This window comes from Suncus etruscus, chromosome 4, assembly GCF_024139225.1.
Source record: "Suncus etruscus isolate mSunEtr1 chromosome 4, mSunEtr1.pri.cur, whole genome shotgun sequence".
In the NCBI taxonomy this organism is placed as follows: Eukaryota; Metazoa; Chordata; class Mammalia; order Eulipotyphla; family Soricidae; genus Suncus; species Suncus etruscus.
The window spans coordinates 92,720,251-92,743,341 of NC_064851.1; the positions used below are offsets into that span (position 1 = coordinate 92,720,251).

Genomic DNA, 23,091 nt, shown 5'->3' on the forward strand with positions numbered 1-23,091 from the left:
TAAAGCTATACCTAATATTTAAATTTTTATTTCCATAATAATGAGGTGGTATAAATTTTCATGTGTCTGCATCTTCCATATATATATATATATATGGAAGATATATATGATATATATATCCATAATATATATCTATAAGTACATATATTCAAAATTCAGAAGAACTGAATAGAAGTTTTCTCTAAAGATACATATATATAGATATAGATATAGATATGATATAGATATAGATAGATATATGTTTCTTCTTTAGAGGAAACTTCTATTCAGTTCTTCTGAATTTTGAATGCTGTTTTTTGGGCTGTTGAGTTTCAGGACTTAAATCATTACAATCCAAGCAAAACATTAAAAATTAAAATAGGTTGTTTTGTGAAATAAATTGATATTAATATTAATCCTTATGTAATATAATTTAGTATATTTAATAAAATAAGGGAACACTAACCCATATATTATATATCTCATTTTGCTTTATATAGTGACTTAAAATAGATTTGGAGTCTATGAAATAACCAGTCATAAAATAACAGGTTTCAAAAATTAACTTTTATTCTTCCAAGAGGAGTCCATATATCTTGCCTTTGGTAGAGTATATCACTTTTCTGTCACATTGACATCTGGCTTGGCCATATAAGTTGCTTTGAATGATGAGAAACTATGTAGGAAATATAGAGCAGTACATCCTATTTTATAAATTACTCAGATTGTTATAGCACTGATCAAAGTTCTGCTACCTGAGAGACTGAGTGATCATAGAGCTCCCCATGGAAGCTTCATCACACTTTTGAAACAAACAAAACTCTGCTCAGTCATCACATGCTAATTTGCATGGCTATAATACTTTGTAAGTACATTGTTTTAATTTTAATGCATTCAAATAAATCATAGAACTGACTTTAGTATTGTGCATGTAGATCATAAACACAGAAAATATTTATCTGTCTTTATTCCTACAGACTGTTTTCACCTAATGTGAAAGACTACTCTGATTTCTCAAATATTGAATATGCTTGAAGAAATTATAATATATATCTCCTAAATTATGTGTCTCCCTAACTATTGGCTATTTTGAATGTAAGTTTATTTAAGAAATACCCAAAGAAAGGTTACTCTGACATTCCACTGTTACTTTAGAAGCAGTAGATAAATGTTTCATGTAAAGCATTTATTCTCTTATCAAAAGAATAGAGTCAACTGCTAACAACAGAAACAGGGAATTTAGAACCACAAAGCTGTATAAACAAATCCTGCTAAATAACCTTTATCTTCACAATTACTTCCTTGCCATTTACTTCTCAATTACTTCCTTACCTTAGCCCAAACCATTGCCAATCCTTCACAAGTCAATTGTTTATCTAAAAGTATAAATGTTTCCTGTCTGGTCAGTTTGAGGTTTTCATTTTCTCTTGTGAAGGTTCTCATGTACAGATAAAATTCAATAACATTTTAATACTTATTACCCATTACTTTGTTTTATCTGAATCGAACTTTTAAGACTCAGCTAGAAATATCAAGAGGATAGAATGAAATCTTTTTATCCCTGCATGCTTAATGTGCTTTTAAAATTTAATATTAATATTAGATCTCTAAATTGTAAACTAATTGCTTTGTTATTGGCATCCCCAGTCAGCGAAGATAATTTCTCTGTATCACTGAGACATATGCATCAATGCCACCAAAATTAGCTGTGAATCCTTAGCACAAAATTTATTTCAAATAGGCATTTTTTTCATATGTCATTTTTTTCTTTCCAAAGAAAATTTAAAATAATAAGGAAATAATATGGAAATAAATGATTGAGAGGGAAAATTATTAGGGTCTTGTGGGCTATGATTAAAAGTAATTTATAATTTCTTGTATAGTTTTTTTGTAAAGCCCTAGTTGGAAATACAGTCTTTATTTTAATTTATAATGAGGAAAACTGCTTTAAAAGAATTATAATAAAAACCAAAGTTCTTTGTTATAATTATACATTATTACATAGCTTTGAGTCAGTGTTCCATTTAACTTTCATCAGAAAGTGGCCAAAAATTAATAAAATAAATAATGTTTAGCAAAAAAATTTAACAATATAAATGAAGAACAAATTATACTTTTTTCCAAACATTTTAAATTGAAATATGTATAAAGTCATGGTAAAATATCACTAACTAGGGAGATATAATTTAAGTGATGAAAATAAATTTTGGAGAATATGTATTCTTTTGTTTTGTTTTGAGGCCATACTCAGTGGGATTCAGGGTTTATTCTTGTCTCAGCACTTGGTAATCATTTCTGATGAGCTCAGAAGATCTATATAAAATACAAATACTGAGCACAGTGCAAAGCAATTGCCCTTCCTTCTATACTTTGACTTTTGCCCCTAGAGAATATGTAGTTTATACAACACTCACTACCAAATATGGATTTTTAGCACTTAAAAACCAGTCCAGAAAAAATGACCCAGCTCCTCTCCTAAACTCCAAAAGAAAATAATACTATTAAATACTTCCCAGGTAGTCATACCTCCATGTAATTCTCATGATGAGTGGGACAGACTCTCCTTTCTACAAGAGCCATAGCAGCCCAGTGCCATACCCTGGACCCTTCAGCAGAAATAGCCCAACTTCAAGACTGAACTAAAATAATATGAGAAGCTAATTTTTCTCGGGTGAAAGCAGACAACAGGGCTAAAAACTGGGAATATTTTTTGAATGAGATTGGGCCAAATATTACCACACTGACTTGCCACCAGAAAACTTAACAGCCTCTACCTACACCCTCTAACTTCCCAGCAGAAAAAGAAGAAAAAATTCTACTGCCAACCTCCAAACGACAATGGTCATAAATGCTTCCCAGGAAGTCTGGCCCAAGTTTAATAGATAATAAATAATTCTTTTACAAAATTCTCAGAATGGGTGTTTTTTGTCTCTGACAATTATTGCAAAAATGTCTTTTTTCTTCATAAATACAGCAGCCCAACCCCATATGCTATACCCTCCAATAGAAATGGCTCAGTTTTATAGCTTAACCTTATCAAACTGTCCATTCATCAAAACGTTTCAGATCTATAAATTCTGGAACATGCTGCCACTTGTGGTCAAATCTCTAATGTTGTGTCAACCCAGTGGTATCACAGGAAACTTAATGGGAAAGATGCATAATAATTTGCCCACCTTAGTGAGCCTAAGAAGTAGAAGGCTCAACTAGCACCCACCACAGCCCAGTAAATTATTAGATTTTGAAAGAGCCTGGAGAGATACAATAATTATTTTACACTGACCCTTGTTTATCTAAGTTTTGGTATTTCCATTTGCCTTTTGCTGTAGTAAAATTCTTTGTGCCTTTAAGGAGGCAGGCTATGGTGGTTGGTGGAAAATTTGGGATACTGATAAAGGAAAGGTCACATTGGTGATGGGATTAGTGCTTTAACATGTAGTGACTGAAACGACTGTATTAGGAACAACTTGGTAAATCATGGTATTATATTAATTTTTTTTTAGAATTAAACATTTTATTTCTGATGTTTCCAAAAAACATAAGATGAGTACATTTATATTCTAATACATAATGTGTGCATGGCCCTAAAGTTTTAATTTTATGAACTTATAGTAAATTATAAGTAATTAGTAAATATATTCAGTAATATAAATAAATAATAACTAAATAAATTTAGTAATTACATAAATATAGCTAAAATTTGGGAATAATTACTTTTTCATATTTCAGATAAATTCTAATTAGTATCAAGAGATAGAAACATGTGAATGAAACCAGTTACAATGGAATACATAATATGAAGTCATCTGGTTATGAATTAATAGAAGTACATTTAAAAGTTATCTTTGTGAGTCCGAGCAATGGTTCAGTGGGTAGGGCGTTTACATTTGGCCCAACCTAGGTTCCATCCCCTGCATTCCATATGGTCCCCCCAACACTGCCAGGAGCGATTTCAGATGCCACAAAGTTAGGAGTAACCCCATGAATGCTGCCTGGTGGGACCCAAAAACACACACTAAAAAAATTTTTCTCTGGGTGATAGCGATTACAATTTGTAACTTCTTCAATTTTTTCTATTTGTGTTTTCTTTTTTCTTAATTTTTTTCTCTTTATTGAATGTCTTGAAACATAAATGATTGTGATAAGGTTTCAGTCCATATAAAGAACACCCCTCTTCACCAATTTTTAAATAAATAAAATAAGACTTAAATAAAGATATTTAAAAAATAAAGTAAGACAAAATAAAATACTAAAAGGCAAGTCCAATAAAATTATATTAAGTAATGTAATACAAGGGCTAAATCATAGTAAATTTAGAATTTGTCCTTTACTTTGTATCTTATTAAGTTAAATACATTTTAGTTTTTTCCTAAATCTTTGATATTTTCATCTATAAATTAAATAGTAATTATGGGTATTTCTTCCCCCAACTTCTATTTATTCCACCTGAATGATCAGAACTGCTCACCACATAGAACAGGCAGGTAGAAGAGGCTGACTGTGGGGAGAGAAAGATTAAGAAGGAGAGTTAGAAGGCAAAGGATGGAGCATCAGCAATTCATCATCAGCAAAGAAGAAGCAGCAAAAAAAAGCAGCAGCAAAGAAGCCAAGATCAGTAGCATCCTGCAAAGGGAGTCAGTCAGCAAGGAAGCATGGAGAAGCAGCTGGAAGGCAGACAGAGCAGAGAGAGCCAGAGGAGCAGAAAAGTGGCTGCTTGGAAAAGACTAGAAATAGGAGCCATTTGGGGATATGTATATGTTAGTGTTAGGATAGTGAACATAAAGCTGTCTGACTTTTGGAACTTCATCTGACTGCTTTGTGAGTTTTCTCCACCATCACTCCTACAACCTTTAGACCATGCCAGGATGTAGGGGCTGTAGGAACCAGGCTGAGCCGAGAAAGGCCTCACCATCCCCACATCAACTCTAGGACTCTTGAATTTATTTATTTTTTATTTTATTTTATTTATTTTTTTTTTGGTTTTTGGGCCACACCCGGGTAACGCTCTAGGGGTTACTCTGGCTATGCGCTCAGAAGTTGCTCCTGGCTTGGGGGACCATATGGGACACCGGGGGATCGAACCGCAGGTCCGTCCAAGGCTAGCACAGGCAAGGCAGGCGCACCTTACTTTTAGCGCCACCGCCCGGCCCCTGGACTCTTGAATTTATATTAAAACAACAAGTAATCATATTTTTCACAAGTACTTGAAAATTACGTAATATAATAATTATAGAAAACTAAAACCTATGTGGCACAGAGTAGATATTTACTTATTCATCAAATTTTCATTACTAAATATAATTTTTCCATTTCTTTCATCCAAGTGTTTTTTTAAAAATAGGAGCTTTTATAACAGCTTTTCAGGAAACTGTTGGAGATTATATTCTGATATGGGGATAGAGAGATAATACAACAGATAAAATGCTTTGATTCCCATCATCCTGTATGGTTCCCCCAAGTAGCACCAGGAGTAATTCCTCAATCCAGGACTCAGTACAGAGCCTGAGGTTTGACAAGTGGGGCCCACACCCCCTTCCTTCCTTAAATAAAATTTTTGATATAGCAATTAATATAGCCACCCCCAACTGCTAAAGTGTGTAAAAAAACCACTGATCTTTATGAAATCCTTGTAGTTATGTGAATGTTGGACACCTAAATCTAGTCCATACCTAAGCTAACAGGAAAGGTTCCTCCCCTTAATAAATGTTTTCTAATGTTTTTAACATGCCCCACATAAGCATTGAAAGAGAAATTTGGTGAACATCTTCCAGATCTGAACAAAATTATTGGATTCAATTTCAAGCAAAAAAAAAATCTGTTATTTCCCATATTGTTTGAAACCAATCTCCAGAACAAAAAGCAAAATGACTTATTCTTTTAATTAAGAATCCTCTTCTTGATGCCTGTGTCATCTAACAGCAGTAGCCTAAGGAATTTTTCCATTGTTATTTATAAAAGTAGAGACATGAAAATTTTTATAAAAACGACTCCAGTTCTCAACGATCATCAGTCTCTTAGTTTAATAAACTTTCTGGCCAGAATCTCTAGTGCCAGTATAATGAGTGACCAGAATACACTAAAGAAACCACAGTTCTCTATCAAGCAACACATCGATTCTGATAGATGGTAAAAGCCAAGACAGAAGAGTTCACGAGGGAGTTGTTGAGAAGTTAAAAGTATCGCTATTAAATTTAACACCATCCATCTGCACACATGCTGAAAAGTCATGTTATTCTTCCCACGTGCCCATTCCAGTCTACACATTTAATTTAACAGATGATGTTTTCAGGATTTGAAACCCTGTCATATGTTTTGTTTTTGTTTTTAACATATGTGTGCCATCTGGACAATAATAGCATATAAAGAAAATTAGCTTTTTCCTTCCTATGGTTTCTAAAGTAAATTTAAGAAATGATATTTATTTCAACTGGCTTCAAAGTCTTTCTTTGATATATAGTATCTCTTTCTTTGATATACTATCGTATAGTATATAGAAATATACATAGTATATATTTCTTTGATATATAGTATTTAATTAGTATAGAACATAGAAAGTTAGAGGTAGCAAAATGACACAAAGTGGTTTGTCCACAAAATGAAAAGAAAAATAAAGCTTTATAGGGGTCCTTCAAACTCGCTGCCCGTGAGTTGCTGCTGCGGCCCTCCATACAACATTTTGTGGCCCGCAGCCGGCCTTCAGATATGCAATTTTTATTTGGTAAACGAATAATCACAAATACTGCAATATTGAAGGCTGGGGCGCGGGCCCACAAAATGTTTTATGGAGGGCCACAACAACTCGCGGGGCCCGCCCTAGTATGATTTACCTTTACTTTTTTTGTGTGGCATCTTTACCCCCCTACCATGTGACAGTTTCAGCAAACAGTCATTTTCTAGAATTGACTGAAATCACAGGAAGCATTCCTCAAGGTGAAGAATTATTCAAGTCTACCACCCCTTAAATAACTTTCTAGTCATTTTATATAAAATCCTGCCTCTCCTCCTTAGATGTTTGAGCACTAAATAGACATTTGTGTTATAGGAAGAAGGCTCCATAATTTTGCTTTCAGTCTGTTCCAAATACACATTGACACATATATATATCATATACTTATACCCCCTCCTGAAATCAAAAATATTCTTACTGTCCCTGTAGAGAAAGGAAGAGAAGTATCCCTCCATTTAAGTCTGATGCCTTCTAATCATACACTAGAAAAGCACAGTGAAAGTTTTTCTCCCTGATGACAGATAAACATTTTAATGTGAAAAAATTTTGAGAGAGGTCTAAATGACTAGTTAAATAAAGATATTATATATTCTTTAAAAGAGAAAGGGAAGAATATGCAAAATAAGAGATAAAAATACATACTTATTGATTTATACATGCTATTTATACCTGTTTGATTTATGATCATCACTCGTAGTGCATACTTTCATAGGTAATAAATACCATTATAGGGCATTTTGTAGAAAAGACCAACTCAGAAACTGATTTTAAAATAAAAAAGACTTGGTTTAAAAATAAATCTCTCATCAATAAAAACTTTATTCTTTTTTTGTTTTAATTTTTTGGCCACAACCAGGTGAAATTCAGTGGTTACTCCTGGTTTTGGGGACCATATGGAAGCCTGGGGATAGAACCCTGATCCATCCTGTGTCAGCTGTGTGTAAGGCAAACGACCTACTGATGTGCTATCACTACGGCCCCTAAAACTTTGTTTCTTCTGTTATTTACATGACTGAAACCCAACCACAATCATATTTGTAAATCAAGGTGTTTAAATAAAGATAACTCTAAAAAAGGAATATTACAGTTTTGGTTGTTAACAAAGACTTTATTCTTTTTAAATTCTATATTGTTTAAACATTAGACCTGAAGCCATTCTTCTAATAATCTTAGATGTGAGCAAAAAGATATTCACAAAATGCATTTATATTTATGACATCAAATATTAAACTTATTAATGACAAACTGGTTAATTGTGAAAACTATGTATTCTATAATGTAATAAATAGGTGTTGCCATTAAATATTATCACAAGTATCTATTTACATTAGAAAATAACCGTGCCCCATAAGGAAGAAATGTTATGTGAAAGAGGAATATCATGTTTGATAAAAATTGAGGTGCTCTGCCAGAGAAAGTGGCAGGGCTATGGAAAAGTAGGAGCTGTTTTCCCTTTTCCTCTAGGCAATAAAATGAATGAGATCAAGAAAAAGAAAGAAGTTGAAAGGTTGTAAATAACATGAGAATATAACCCAGAGACTTTAAAAATAAGAATCTATCTAATTCCAGCTGTTATTCTTACCAACATAAACTCTGTTTGACCTACTACAGACCTTCATTTATACTCTGTTCTTTTGTGAGAAAAGGACATTTGGGAGCATATCAAAGACAGATACTGATTTCACCTATGGGCCAATGCTTGGATAGACTTAAAAAAGAAACTTCAAATAAAATTTTCTAGACGTAGTAAGCTATAAATTGAAGTGGCTTGGGATGAGACTTGGAAAGAGCCTTAGGCTTTCAAAAGAGCATATGACCCAGAGTTTTTGTGGGAAGTTCAGCACAGCATATGTATGTTCTTTAATTGTTTCACTGTTCTCTCATTTGTCTATTTGGGGCTTTCTAAATAATTTTCTGGAAAAAAATAGCTTGTCTAGTTAAAAAAAATAACAGTGAAACGTTGAAATAATGGAATTTTAGAAATGCCAGAAAATAGTGGGATGGTTAAAGTGCATATTCTGGGTACAAGTGTACCATATGGCTTCCTAGTATCATTAGGAGTGATCCCAAAATAAGATGAGCATGTTTTAAGAAAAGAAAAGAAGAGAAAAGAGAGGAAAGAAAGAAAGAAAGAAGAAAGAAAAAGAAAGAAAGAAGAGAAGAGAAAGAGAAGAAGAAAAAAGAAAGAAAGAAAGAAAGAAAAGAAGAAAGAAAAGAAAGAAAGAAAGAAAAAGAAAGAAGAAAAGAAAGAAAGAAAGAAGAAAGAAAGAAAGAATAGAAAAAGAAAAAGAAAGAAAAGAAGAAAGAAAAAGAAAGAAAGAAAGAAAGAAAGAAAAGAAAGAAAGAAAGAAAAGAAAAGAAAGAAGAGAAAAGAAAGAAAGAAAGAAAGAAAGAAAGAAAGAAAGAAAGAAAGAAAGAAAGAAAGAAAGAAAGAAAGAAAGAAAGAAAGAAGAAAGAAAAGAGAAAGAAGGAAAAGAAAGACGAGGGAAGGAGGACTGGAGGGAGGGAAGAAGAAGGAAGGAAATATAAAGGGAAGAGAGGGAGGGAGGGAGGGAGAAATGGAGGAAAAAGAAAAGAGGAAGGGAGGAAGGAAAAAGGGAGGAAGGAAAAAGAGAAAGCCAAAGAGGAAGGGAGGGGAGGGAGGGAGTAAAAGAGGGAGGAAGGTAGAAAGGGAATGAGGGAGGGAGGTAGAGAAGATAAAGGGAAGAAGGAAAGTAAGGAAGAGAGAGAGGGAAAAGGAAAAAGGTAATTAGGAAGGGAAGGAGGGAGAGAGAGGAAGGAAGGAGGGAGGAAAAATATGGGAAGAAGAGAGGATGGAAGGAAGGAAGAAAGTTAGGAAGGAAAAACGGAAGGAAGAAAGAAACAGAGGGGGGAAAGGAGGAAGGTAGGGCAGTAAGTAATGAGGGGACAGAGGGGGATGGATGGGGACGAAGGGAGGGACGAAAGAAGGGAGGAAAAAAATTTTAGAGTTCACTTGCAAAAACTAATTGCAAACTGTCCATGGACATTAGAAAATTTTTTTTTATATCTTGCGTTGAAAGATAGTGCAAAAGTACAATCACAGCGTGCTCGCTTCGCAGCACATATACTAAAATTGGAACGATACAGAGAAGATTAGCATGGGCCCCTGCTCCAAGGATGACATGCAAATTCGTGAAGCGTTCCTTATTAAAAAAAAAAAAAAAAAAGTACATCACAGCAAAACAAAGACAACTTAGAAACCAGGAGAAAGCAAGTCAACATCAGAGAAATCAAGAATATATGGGTATTTTAGAACTCTGAGTGTGTGTGTGTGTGTGTGTGTGTGTGTGTGGTGTGTTGGGTGTATCTGTGTGTATCCGTGTGTGTTATAGGAAACACAGCCAGTGGTTGCTAAAGGATGTGGGTGCTCAGATGACAATATAATTACGTCAGGAATCAATCTCAGGACCTTTGTACATGCTAAGCCTATGTTTAACTCAAAAATATCTGAGTGTTTTAAAGAAAAACCAAGAAAATCCTGGAAATACAGATGCAGAAGTTGAATAAATGTTTTAGCTTTTGTTAATAATTAGTAACTTTAGATTATTTGCTGAGAATTATTCTGTGATAATGCTTCCTTGAAAGAAATGGTTAATTTAACAATTCACCGATAAACTTGTAAGATAAATGCTATGTGAAATTATAGGTATCCTACCCCAGTATTACAAGAGTATAAGTGATAGAGGAAAGATTTGAGACCAAATAGTTTCAATTCTAATACCAAACCACAAAGAAAGACACATTAGCAAGTGCTTACTATGTGTGTGTGTTAAGGGTCTCACAAGTACCTGAATTACTATTATCAACAACCATAAATGCTTGACATGAGTCACAATTATTTATAATTATAGTCATTAACACTAATTAATCTTAGTCTATAGGGGAAAGTGATTTTTGTTCATATGTTATGAAAAATTGAGGGTCAAGATAGTTTCATTCAGTCATCTAAATGTTAACATTGAACCCTTTCACAAGACACCATTATCATAAATTTGTCTATTGTTCATATAATTATAAATTTACTCAATTATACTATATTGTATAATATAAAATGTTAATTTTTATGATAGAAAGATAATGGCAATTTTTAGTCAGGAAATGTATTTCAACATATCAAACTTACATATATTTGCATTCCTTTATGTATTACCTGTATGTTCATCATCCATGGGCATTCTCAGTAACTAATTAAATTGTCCTCAATGTATTTTTAATATTAGATAAATTAAAGAATCATTGAAGTGATAACAAAAGAGGGAAAAGATATGGAAAGGAGCATGTTTAAAAACTATGTTTCCCAAAACAAATGTCTAAGTACCTAGCTTGGACTATGCTGCCTCACTTCATTAAAGGACTACAGCACCCTCTGGTGAGCAATATTTATATATCACAATTTCCTACAAAATAAAATTCAGTATGTTTCAAAATAGATTTTAGAATTTTTTTGAGGATGGTAGATAAGCATATTCCCAAATTGAATTCACTACTTCTGTGATAAAGTAAATACCAAGATCAAAGTTAGTTTTATGCAAACAGAAAATACTATTTCCAATAATAAGTCACCAGAAATATGGGAACTGATTATCTGAGATCAATCAAATTGGTTGCAAAGCCAGCTATTTTATATGAAATTGGTGCCTGTAAACTGGATCTACAAAAAATATATATATAAAGGTTTTCTTTAACTTTCATGTGTAAATATCAATTATTTTTGGGTTGATATATAAATATAGATCCACACACTTTGCTTACCTCTTCAAAATTTTTTTTGTTTTGTTTTGGGGCACACCTTGCTGTATTCAAGGGTTACTCCTGCTCCTGGCTCTGTGCTCAGAAATTTCTCCTCACAGGATTGGGGAATCATATGTATGAGGGGATCAATCCTATCCTACATTTTTATTCATGGGTAATATTTTTAGTAATATACTGATAAATAATTTTAATTATTTCACTTGCAAACTTATAACTTGTTATAAATATAATATGCAGTACTGTACTGTAAGTGAGCTATTTTAATATAAAGAAATAAAAATCGGGGCCAGAGAGATAGCATGGAGGTAAAGCTTCTGCCTTTCATGCAGAAGGTCATCAGTTCGAATCCCGGTGTCCCATATGGTCCCCCGTGCCTGCCAGGAGCAATTTCTGAGCATGGAGCCAGGAGTATCCCCTGAGCACTGCAGGGTGTGACCCAAAAGACACACACACAAAAAAAGAAGAAATAAAAATCACTTAAAATACCTCTTTTCACAATTAAAATTTTCTTTTTTGCTTATCCTCTATATATATCAGCAAAATAAAAACAATTTTTTTCACTAATGTTTGTTGTAATATGTATTTATCTAGTAACCAAAAATTCTTTAATGTTTTAATATTAATTTAAATTTTAATTTAAATATTTAATATGTTAGGGTTCAGAATCAAAGGACAAAACCACACAATTGGATTAAAATTAAATAAAGCTTTAATCCTTCTACCAACTGCTCCAAAATTGACTGTCAGTTCTCTAGAAGGAGTTTTACCCTGCCCATGGTCGTGAATAACATTATAAAGGGAAAAGATATAGGAAAGTTCAAGCTTTTTGATTATCTTTAAAATAATTGGCTCTTGTCTAGGGGTACCTTTTTACTGCTCAACTTGTGTTCTTCCACAAGAGACTACATGCTATGGCCAGGTAGATTGAGGTGGTAGTAATAAAAACAGGCTTGAGAAAGCCTAGCATGTGGCTTACTCCAGTGTTTTCAACCACTGTGCTGTGTCACACTAGTGTGCCGTGAGATATAATCTGGTGTGCCATGGGAAAAATTCAAATTTCATCCATAACATGCAGCTTTGGCATGATTGATCTATTTGTGAGCCAAAGCACATGTTACGGACTATAAAATCTAAAGATAGAGAGAGACTGAGAAGAAGAGCTATGTGTGTGTCTTTCTTCAATTCCTGCCAGAATATCAGCTTTATGTTCAGCCAAACAAGCCCAGGTTTCACACTGAGTAAGTAAACAGAATAATAAACAATTATAAAATACTTTATTATTTAATAATAAAGTAATTATAAAATAATTTTTGTTTATATTTGATTCCTATTCAAGAGAATTACTTTATATAGTTAATATAGGCACAGAGTTAATTTTTTTTTAACATTTTCTAATGGTGGTGTGCCTCTTGATTTTTGTTTGTTTTTTTTCCATGAAAATGTATGCCTTTGCACAAAACGGTTGAAAAACACTGCCATACTCCATAAGTTCCTTACAAAATGGCATTCTTATTCAGAACCAAAGAGAAAACTGACATGTAGCCTTTACAAAGTGGCATCCTTCCTTGTTCAGAACCCAGGTCCCACAAATATTTATACAAAAAGTATACTATAAAATGAATTCCATATTTGCTGCTATAGAATGAATGTGTTCCTCAATTTTATATATTAAAACTAAACATTTCATATTACTCTTTTTGAGACACTAGCCCATAGAAGGTGACAGAAGTTGAGTAGAAAATAGAGAGGGACCCTAAACTGGTAATAGTTAATAGAAGACAAAAAAACTAAGAATTTTCTCCAAAATATATGAGTTCACAGAAAGAAGGTGGTCTTCTGAAATTCTAAAAAAGAGTCTTGTCAGAATCAAGTTGGTCAGAACTAAATCTAACACCCAGATCCTGTGTTTCCCAGCTTTTATAACTGCAATTTTTTGTTGCTTAAAACAACCAGTATGTGTAATGACAAATAGAATATACCAATAGAGTGACCATTAAGACTTGACTGACAACAATGCTAACTTATACTATAGGATTCCTATTTGAGAAGAAAAATTGTGACCCACACATAAAACATTGCCAAGTTGAAGTAATCGAGGAAAGAACACTTTAAAATACAACCAGAAACCAATCTGAATGTCATACAATTCTAATCCACTGAAGTATATCTCTTCAAAGTAAGCTGCATTTTTAAAAGAAGGTAGACAAGTCTTTCACATGAGTTAATTATGAAGAGAAGTACTGGACTAGCCACGATGTGGAACAATAGTGGCACCATCTGCAGAATAAGCAGGAACAGGGAAAGGAGTATAGTACCCATGAGTCTCTCCCTTAAGAAGTAAAAGAATTTGTTAGTACCATTTTCCCAAGAGTCCAAGAGTAATTAAAAGAGTTTTTAAGAACCCTCCATACACTAAAGCTGTAAAATAGTATATACCATATAGTAATACCATATAGATTAGTCCAGCAGAGTCCCAGATGAAGTGCAGGATTCAATACAAGCAAGAAAAAAACTAGACTACAGTCATGTAAGCCCATAGACACTTAGAAGCTCCTTCATGGCAAAGAAACAGATTCAGTCACTGGAGCCAAGTCCCAACACCAGATATAGATTCTCAACAAGCACAGTGTGTCAGGCTCACTTTCTTCTCCATTCCTTGGGACCCATAAAGAACATGTCTCCAAAGTCTGATCATCAGATATCCTTTGGCCAAATACATTGAGCTCAGACAGAAAATAAATTTGTTCCCAAAAAAAGAAAAGGAGTAGGTTAAATATTTTGTACAAAGTTTCTCTTACTCATCCAAAATGGTAGCTGAAAAAAACTATTAGCAAATAAAACTCTCAGTCCCAACACTACAAAGATCCTGAAAAGCAAATGATGATTAAAACAGGTCACTGCACCTTCTAGTTGAAAAATCATGTCACATGTCACAATAAGCCAAATTTTGTGACACATAGTGAAAAAAGAAAATTCCAAATAAAATAATCTTTTTTTAATTAATTTTTTTTATTTTTAATTATGAGAACAAGGATGCAAAGAAAGAGGACAAGGTAAAGTTACAGTGGAAGGACAATCCATAACATAATTCTCAGAAGTCCCCTTGCTGATATCTTAACTTTGAAATTTCATCCAAAGAACATTAAGATAAATAAAACAGAATCCATGTACAATTACTTTGTCCCTCAAGTCCCCAGATTGTAACACACTATAATATTTCTTAACAGCACACAAGGCAATCTAAAGCCATAAAACTCTCATAACTCCTTAAACATTACAGGCATAGCATTTCTTTACATTTCCATATTCATGCATATTAGCTTAAGTTAACCTCAAATCTGAAGTGGGTTCTTTTTAAGGATTAGAGTCAAAGGAGCACAGTAAAAATGGTGTTAGAGTGGCAATTGTTGTTTGCATAGGCCCACCAAAATATGAGGGACATGGAAAGAAATAACCTTGGCCTAAATACAAAAAGAGCCGACCCCTGAAGGTTCCTGGCACAAGACCAACTCTAGGCTCCAGGCAAGCTAGATCGTCCAATCCAAGACATTGTCTGTAGTGCCAACACACTTTCAAATAAAATAATCTTAATGACACAAAAATAATGAAACTGATGGACAACTAAAAATAACTACTAAAAATAAAAATTGATAAAATGTATCAAATGCACATGAATAAAGAAAATACTAATGAGATCAAGAAAAGGTAATTGTTCGGGACCTAGTCAAAAGAGGAGACCGCACAATTGGAGTAAAGCAAAACAAAACTTTATTCTGTCATCCACAAGCCCTATACTGAAAAGTCAGGGCCATCTCCCAGAAGAGACAACCCCACCCAAGGTCATAAGCCAGTTTATCTAGGAAGGGGATAAAGAGGTTCTAGCTTTTGATGATCTTTAAGATGATTGCCTGTTGTCTAAAATACCTTTCTACCATCCGTTGTGTCCTATAAGATAGTCTATCCAGTATGGCCAGGTAGCACTTAGGGATGTTGAAAGAAACTTAGGCTTGAGAGAGAGAAGCCCAAGATGTCTACAACATATGGTCCTTTTAAAAATGGTGTTTTTCCTTGTTCAAAACTCAGGGCTCCACATTAAAAGTTTAAATAAAATGATCTAATGACACAGAAATAATGAGTCTAATGGACAACTTAAATAACTACTAAAAATTAAAATTAGCAAGATGTATCAACTGCACAAGTATAAAGAAAATATTAATGAGATCCAGAAAACGTAACGTAGAAGCAAAGTAGTCCTTTATTACATAAATTAAATCTAAAATGTTATAGTACTACTAAATATGAAAAATAAAATTAATAAATTAACATTCAGGGAAAGACTACAATCATTGTTCAACCTCATTTGTGAGGCTCGACCTCACAAACAAAAAAGTAAATATAAATTTTTAGTAGTGATTAAATGAAAGGCAAAAGAGAAATATATTAAAGAAAAATAAAGTATTCTTCTCAAAGTCATCAGAAGAAACATAAAGATACTAAGTATATTAAAAATGTTGAGAGATATCACCTAATCGTGAGATGAAATCAGAAGACACTCCACCCTTTGACCTGTGCAAAAACCAATATTGCTAATTATGGAAGACTGAATGCAACAACTGTAACTGAGCAGAGCTTATGGCACCATTAAGACTATCCTAGACTTTATCCTAGGACCTGTGCAAAAACCAAGATCATTAATTACAGAAGATTGACTGCAACAAACGTGACTGAGCAGAACTTCTGGAAACATGAAAAAGACAATGGGTAAGTCTATATTTCCTTTATAAGTTTAAGACCTTTATAATACTACCTCTTAACCTGTTTGTTTCCATATGTAAGGTAGTCTCCTGCAACACTTGGTTCCCTTAATTACTTTTTTAAACTCATTTTTATTTATTTTTCCCTTTATATATGTGAGTGTATATTTATACATATATATTTGGTCCTGTTTTTGTTTTCTTCTCTTCCTTAACTTGACCTGTTTTGGTGTTTGGGTACTGCTGGGTACAAAACCCTACAAAAAAAAAGTCTTTCCTGGAATTAAAGCTTAGGTCAAAACCAGGGCACAGAGATGATGGGAGCCTGACACTCTCACCCTCAAATGCACCAGCAATATAAAATAGCACCATTTTTTTTTTGCAAAGGCATCATAAAAAAGGAAAAATTTTACATATAGAAATAAGCTCTTATCTACTAGGAATAAGAACTCACACATTTTACAATACAGGGGCACCTCCTACCTTGAACATATATCTTGTGGTCCCAACTTAGACTCCATGCGATTAGACAGTGACTGTCCAACCCTGAACCCTAAATCTCAGATATAGAACTGACACAGTTCTCTGCAACAGCTCCAGGAACCAAACTCCCTCTGGGAAATTCTTAATACTGCTCTGACATCAATATGCACCAGTTTTGGTATGACATCCTGACAATAAGGAAATGGCAACAACTTGGTCTAAGAGCAGGTTGTCTTATCTCAACACCTAACGATAAGATGAAATCAGAAGACACATCATCCTTTGATCTGTGCAAAAGCCAAGATTGTTAACTTCAGAAGACTGACTGTAACCACCATGAGTGGGCAGAACGTATCCTGGGACCAATAAAAAAGACCCTAGTCTAGGCTTTGACCTACTATCTGTACAACAACCAAGATCTCTAATTTCAGAGGTCTGACTGAGACAACTGCAACTGAACAGAACTTCTGGAAACATAATGAAATACTCTATCCTAGGCTTCGGCCTAGGATTGGTGCAAAAACCAAGACCACCAACTACAGAAGACTGATTAAAACAGAACTTCTGGAATGTTAAAGAAATACTCCATCCTAGGCTCCATCCTATGACATGTGCATTTTTAAATACTAAGATCACTAGCTATAGAGGACTTATTTTATCATCCACAACAGAGCAGAAAACTTCCAAACATCACAAAAGGACTTAGGGGAGAGTAAAAGAGCATGTACGAAGCCTATAGTTATACCCATGACAATATACTTCAAGGGCAAAGATCTCTTAGGCCAAAGAAATTCCCTTTCTAATCTCCCCAATTTGTACTGTGCCTATGCAAAATATATATGTATATATACCACAAATTAAAAAAGTTTTTTGTAATTGTTGCTTGTTTTTTTTTTCTTTTCTTTGCTTTTTTTTCCTGTGATTTGATTTCTCTTTATTTTGGGACTGTGGTTAGTGTTTGGTTGTTGTCTTCATTGCTGTAGTGCTCTTCAGGTTTTTTGTTTGTTTGTTTTTGTTTTGGGGGGAGTTTTTTGTATTATTTTTATGTTTTCCTTCCTTTTTCCCTTTCTTTACTTAAAGTGATTTTTATAGTTTCTAGAAGGACTCCTCTATTTTTGCTTGTTTGAATTTTTGACCCCCCTCCATTTTATTTCTTCTTTCCTTCAGACAGAATCACATAACTTGAACCATCTTGTTCTGCCTCACAAATTGAGGGGGAAATAATGGAGGGTACCAAGACCAAACAGTTGTATGAACATCGAGTAGAAATAAAAATGATTAAACTTAAACACCAAATCTAAAGCTAACTACAACAGAATCAATACCCTGTTTACAACAAGCTAGACACAGAAGGGACCACTTATACTAGCAGCCCAGGAGAGATACAATATGGGGTGCATGCTGGAGTGGAGGGAGAACAACATTGGTGGTAGAAAAGCCCCTGATTCAGTGTCACTATGTACCTAAAATACTACTGTGAATGATTTGTAATCCACATTATTCCTTTTTTTTTTTTTTTTTTTTTTTTTTTGGTTTTTCGGCCCACACCCGTTTGATGCTCAGTGATTACTCCTGGCTAAGCAGAAATTGCCCCTGGCTTGGGGAGACCATATGGGATGCTGGGAATTGAACCACAGTCCTTCCTTGGCTAGTGCTTACAAGGCAGACATCTAACCTCTAGTGCCACCTCGCCAGCCCCTGTAATCCACTTTGGTCAAAATAAAATTATTAATTAAAAAATGTGATGAATGAAAAGTGAATTTAGCTCTCTTTCCTTCCTGGGAGCCTGGATTTTTTACCAGCATGGGTTTGGCAGGCCTCTGCCATGCCAAAGGTCTTTTTAACCAGGCTTAGGAGAGGTGAGGGGCTTGGGTCACCCAGCACCAGCACCTTTCCACCTCCTTCCTCCTGAACTCCAGGGCTTCCCCTGGCCACATACCTGGGGAATCAGTGAGGTGGGTCCCAACGAGGAGCTTAAAAATTACCCCAGGCTTTTCCTATTTCCCTATTTCCTCTGGCTCTGGAGGGAGGGTTAGGGCGGGGGCTTTGAAATTCCGGGCTTCCAGCTCTTGAAGGATCTCTTTCCTTTCTACAAGCCGGGAGTTTTTGCCAGCATGGGGAATGGCAGCCCAAGAGGTTCTGGCTTCAGGAAGTGGCAGGCAAGTTTCCTTACTAACCCTGTCCATTGTGAAAGCACGCGGGGACTACTGCTCCCAGGAGAAACTTAGAGACAAATATTTGGATATCATTGGGTTTTATCTGTTTGTCATATTCAGAACGCCTCCCAGAAGCTCATTTTATTCTTTTACTCCCTCAATTCCACCTCCTACTACCCCACATTTTACCATTTTTTGTACTAATGATTTTTGTTTTGGCCAAGGTGGATTGCATATCTTTCACAGTAATGTTTTGGGGGAGTCAGAAGCTTCAGCAGGCAACACGGGGATGACATAGCTCCATGTGGTAGGCTTTTTGGTCAAGGTTAGGGGAAGATGCAGCCTCAACTGCCGCCCACAGCCTTCTCTCTCCTTCGTCCCAGTCCCAAAGGTTACCCCTTGTTGCCTGCTCAGGGTCCCAGCAAGTGGATTCTGGTGAGGAACAGTAAAGAAGATCTCAGGCTTCCCCATTCCTCCAGGGGGCAGTGAGGGGACAGGTGAACTTCTGGCTTCCAGCAGTTAGGAAGCAAATGCCTCTCGGGGAGTCGGAAACTTCAGCAGGCAACATGGGATGACATGGCTTCATGAGGTAGGCTTTTGGCCAAGCTTAGGGGAAGATGCAGCCTCGTCTGCCCCCCAACCCACAGCCTTCTCTCTCCTTCCTCCTGGTCCCCAGGGTTACCCCTGGCCACCTGCTCAGGGTCCCAGCAAGTGGGTTCCAACGAGGAGCAGTTTAAAGAAGACCCCAGACTTCCCCATTCCTGCAGGAGGCAGGGAGGGGACTGGTGAACTTCCAGCTTTCAGCAATTAGAAAGAAAATGCCTTGGGGCTGGTGAGGTGGTGCTAGAGATAAGGTGTATGCCTTGCAAGTGCTAGCCAAGGAAGGACCACAGTTCGATCTTCTGGCGTCCCATATGGTACCCCAAGCCAGGGGCAATTTCTGAGCACTTAGCCAGGAGTAACCCCTGAGCAATCAATTAGGTATGGCCCAAAAACAAATAAACAAACAAACAAAGAAAATGCCTCTCAAGGAGTTGGAAGCTTCAGCAGGCAACACGGAGATGACATGGCTCCATGCGCTCTTCACTTGGCCAAATCACAGACTGAAGTGGTGTCTCGGAAACAACACCGTCCCTCTCGACTATTTCTAAAGCATAAAAGGGACATGTGTATCTCCTTTGTATATCTCAGATGTATTCTCTTGACATCTATAACTCTTTTTTAAATATTCTCTTATATAGTGACAATTTTGCCCACTGGTTTATTTGATTGTTTGTTTGCTTCTTCCCCTTTGAGATCTGCTTTATAAGCAATACTGGTAGAAGAGTATCTCTGTATAGAATTCATGTTTGAACCAAATTATGAGGAAAGTTGAACTTGATGTGTCGGCCCCCAAAGGCACCAACAATATCTTGTGGCATTGTTTCTCTTTTGCATAGGCACATTAAAATGGGAAAATAATACATATGCAAACAAGCTTTTATCTAATGGGTATAGGAACACAAATTTGGTAATGCAGTTGGGCCTTATACCCTGAACATTGGCATAATGTTTTGGCTTAGGCCTCAGAAGAATGGGCATTACCCATACACCCCTGAACAATGGATACCATCTATGGAAACAAATACAATTGTCTATAACATTACCAGGATGCAAACCTCTACCAGGGAAGACCTACCACTGCTCTGGCACTGACTTACTCCAAAGAGTGCTCTCAACAGCCAGATGACTCAGCAATAACCTGCTTGCAGGGCAGATCGCTCCGCATCTAATGGTGTGCTGAAACTAGAGGATGCTCCACATCAGCCTGACTTCGATGAAAGAAATGCATAGAATCCAGAATCTTCAAATATAGGAACCTGATACCAATAACAGCTAAAGTGTGAAAAAAAGTTTCACTGGGACCATGGAAAATGACTTGGGTTAGACAGACTGGTATGCCTGGAGACCAGAGTTGGTCTTATGCCAATAAACTTCTCAGGTGAGGCCTTCTTGTCACCAGGCCAAGAATTTTTTTCCCGTTGTCCCCATATTTTTCTGGGCCTATGCAAAGAATGGGGATTACCGCTGTCACACATTTGCTATTGTTTTTTTTTAACATTTATCCTTTAAAGAAAAAAAAAACAGTATACTGAACTTAAAAACAAATAACTGTAGTAGAATGTTTATCTCGAATATAGACAGGGAGTGGGGGGGAGGGGAATAATAGGAGGGGGGTATGTTACACTGGTGAAGGGGGATATTCTGTTTGTCACTGTAACCCAACTATAATCATGTTTGTAACCATGGTACTTAAAATTAAAAAAAAATGAATTATAAAACATTTATGCAGTAACTGAGAATTCACAGCCTTTAACCAAGAATGTACTATAGATGTTCTGAGACATGATAAAACACAAAATTTATAAATACAAAAAATCTTTTCCAGTTGATACATCATTGTTCAATTAATGATAAAAAGTACTTAAGACTGGAACCGGAATGATTGTGCATCAATAGGGTATTTGCCTTGCACACAGCTGATCCAGATATCCTATCCGTGGCATCCCAAGTGAACCCCAAGCCAGGAGTAATTATTGAATGCATAGCCAGGAGTGACCCCTGAGTGTCACAGAGTGTGGTTCAAAAAAAAAATGGTGCGTGCTTAAGTCTACTAAGGGAAAAATATATATAATATTTAGTGCATCTATAATTTTACTTCTCAGCAAAAAAAAAATCTATTTAGCTAAAAGAGAATAGAATACATAATTGCAATTCTAAAGAACTAAAACTTCCTGTCAAGTTTAGCAGCAAAAGCTGCGATATAATATAGCAGCTAAGGTGCATGCCTTGCACAGAGCTAACACTGGTTCAATCACTTATGGCCCCTGAACCCTCCAAAAATAAGTTCTGAATGCAGAGTCAATTCTAACTCCTGAGCACTAAACATAGGGAGATGTAGCTCAAAACAAACCAAAAGCAAAATATTTTCCTCAAAATTATAGTTAAATGTGATAAAAAATAAATGATTCCCAGATGAACAAAATTGAATTGAGTTTACTAGCACCAGACCTACACTATAAGAAGTGCTGAATAATAATTTAGAATAATTTCCATAAAAGAGGAAAGCAAACAAAATATGTTAAGCATGGTGGTAAATTACAGAATAAGTAACAAAAGCAAGAATAAGTAAAAATCTTCAAAATGGAGGGAGAGTAATAGAAAACTGATTTAGTTTAAGATACCAGCATACAAAATTACAAACTCTGTTTATCAGAAACAGATTGACTAGTAATAATTTTAATGGTAACCACAAAATAAAAAGCTGGAAGATTCTAGAATTAAAATGGAAGAAATTGAGAGATTCGCCAGAAGAAACTTCCTAAATAAAAAGCTAATAGTAATTTATAGAAGCATACAAAAATTATTTTTAAAAGGGGGCATTGAGAGATCTCACAAGGAATAAAATATTACAAAGTCATTTAGTTTAAAGATTTAAGGAATGAAATTTCTATGGAGGAAATTGCAGGCAGAAAGATTGGGGATTTCAGGAATTCTGTTAAGCTTTCATACAAAAGACCTATTTCAGGAGCCTGGAAAACCATTGAGATGCAGAATTCTGAATGTCAGAGACTTACTAAGAGTAGAGATAGCTGAAACCCCTGGCTGGAAAGGCTCCAGCTCTGTAACAAAGATCAGGTAGAGAATATCAAATATCAATCAACTTTTTTTTTTCAAACTCCCTTGAAAACCACCACAGCAACTAACGGGGGGAAATGGAGCCATTTATAATGTCCACATGAACAAAGAAAAGAGGCAAGTGTTGTCTGAGCTCATGTGGAGCCCAGACACAACTGAATATAGTACCCGCATCTCCCTTCTTGAGATGTATACTTTTATATTGTAATGCAGGGTCTGTTTGCCTACAAGAGAAATACACATTCTTTCTTGAGCATGATGTTCTCTCACTCTCTCTTCCTCAGAACTTCCAAATAACTCCTGTTAATACTTCACTGTTCCCCTCTTTCTGAAATATTTTTCTACTGGGTTAATTTTATTTCCTATAAGACTTAAAGTTCACTGCAGGCTCATATCAGTCCTGGATATTACCCCACACATTCCAGGTGGCAGAGATGGATGGAGAGAATGCATTATATTTCCTTTTCAAGACTGCTGTCTCTTTCCTCTAAACTTCACATTAAGTAACCAAGACACCAGTTGCATCAAGGAATATTGATGA

General features: G+C 35.4%; 1 non-coding gene across 1 annotated transcript; it reads left to right on the plus strand.

Annotated features, from left to right (window-relative positions):
* The first annotated feature begins 9,771 nt into the window (after positions 1–9,771).
* On the plus strand, positions 9,772–9,879 carry LOC126007376 (U6 spliceosomal RNA). Its single transcript, XR_007494953.1, has one exon. It is a non-coding gene; the product is annotated as a U6 spliceosomal RNA (small nuclear RNA).
* Positions 9,880–23,091: the final 13,212 nt, after the last annotated feature.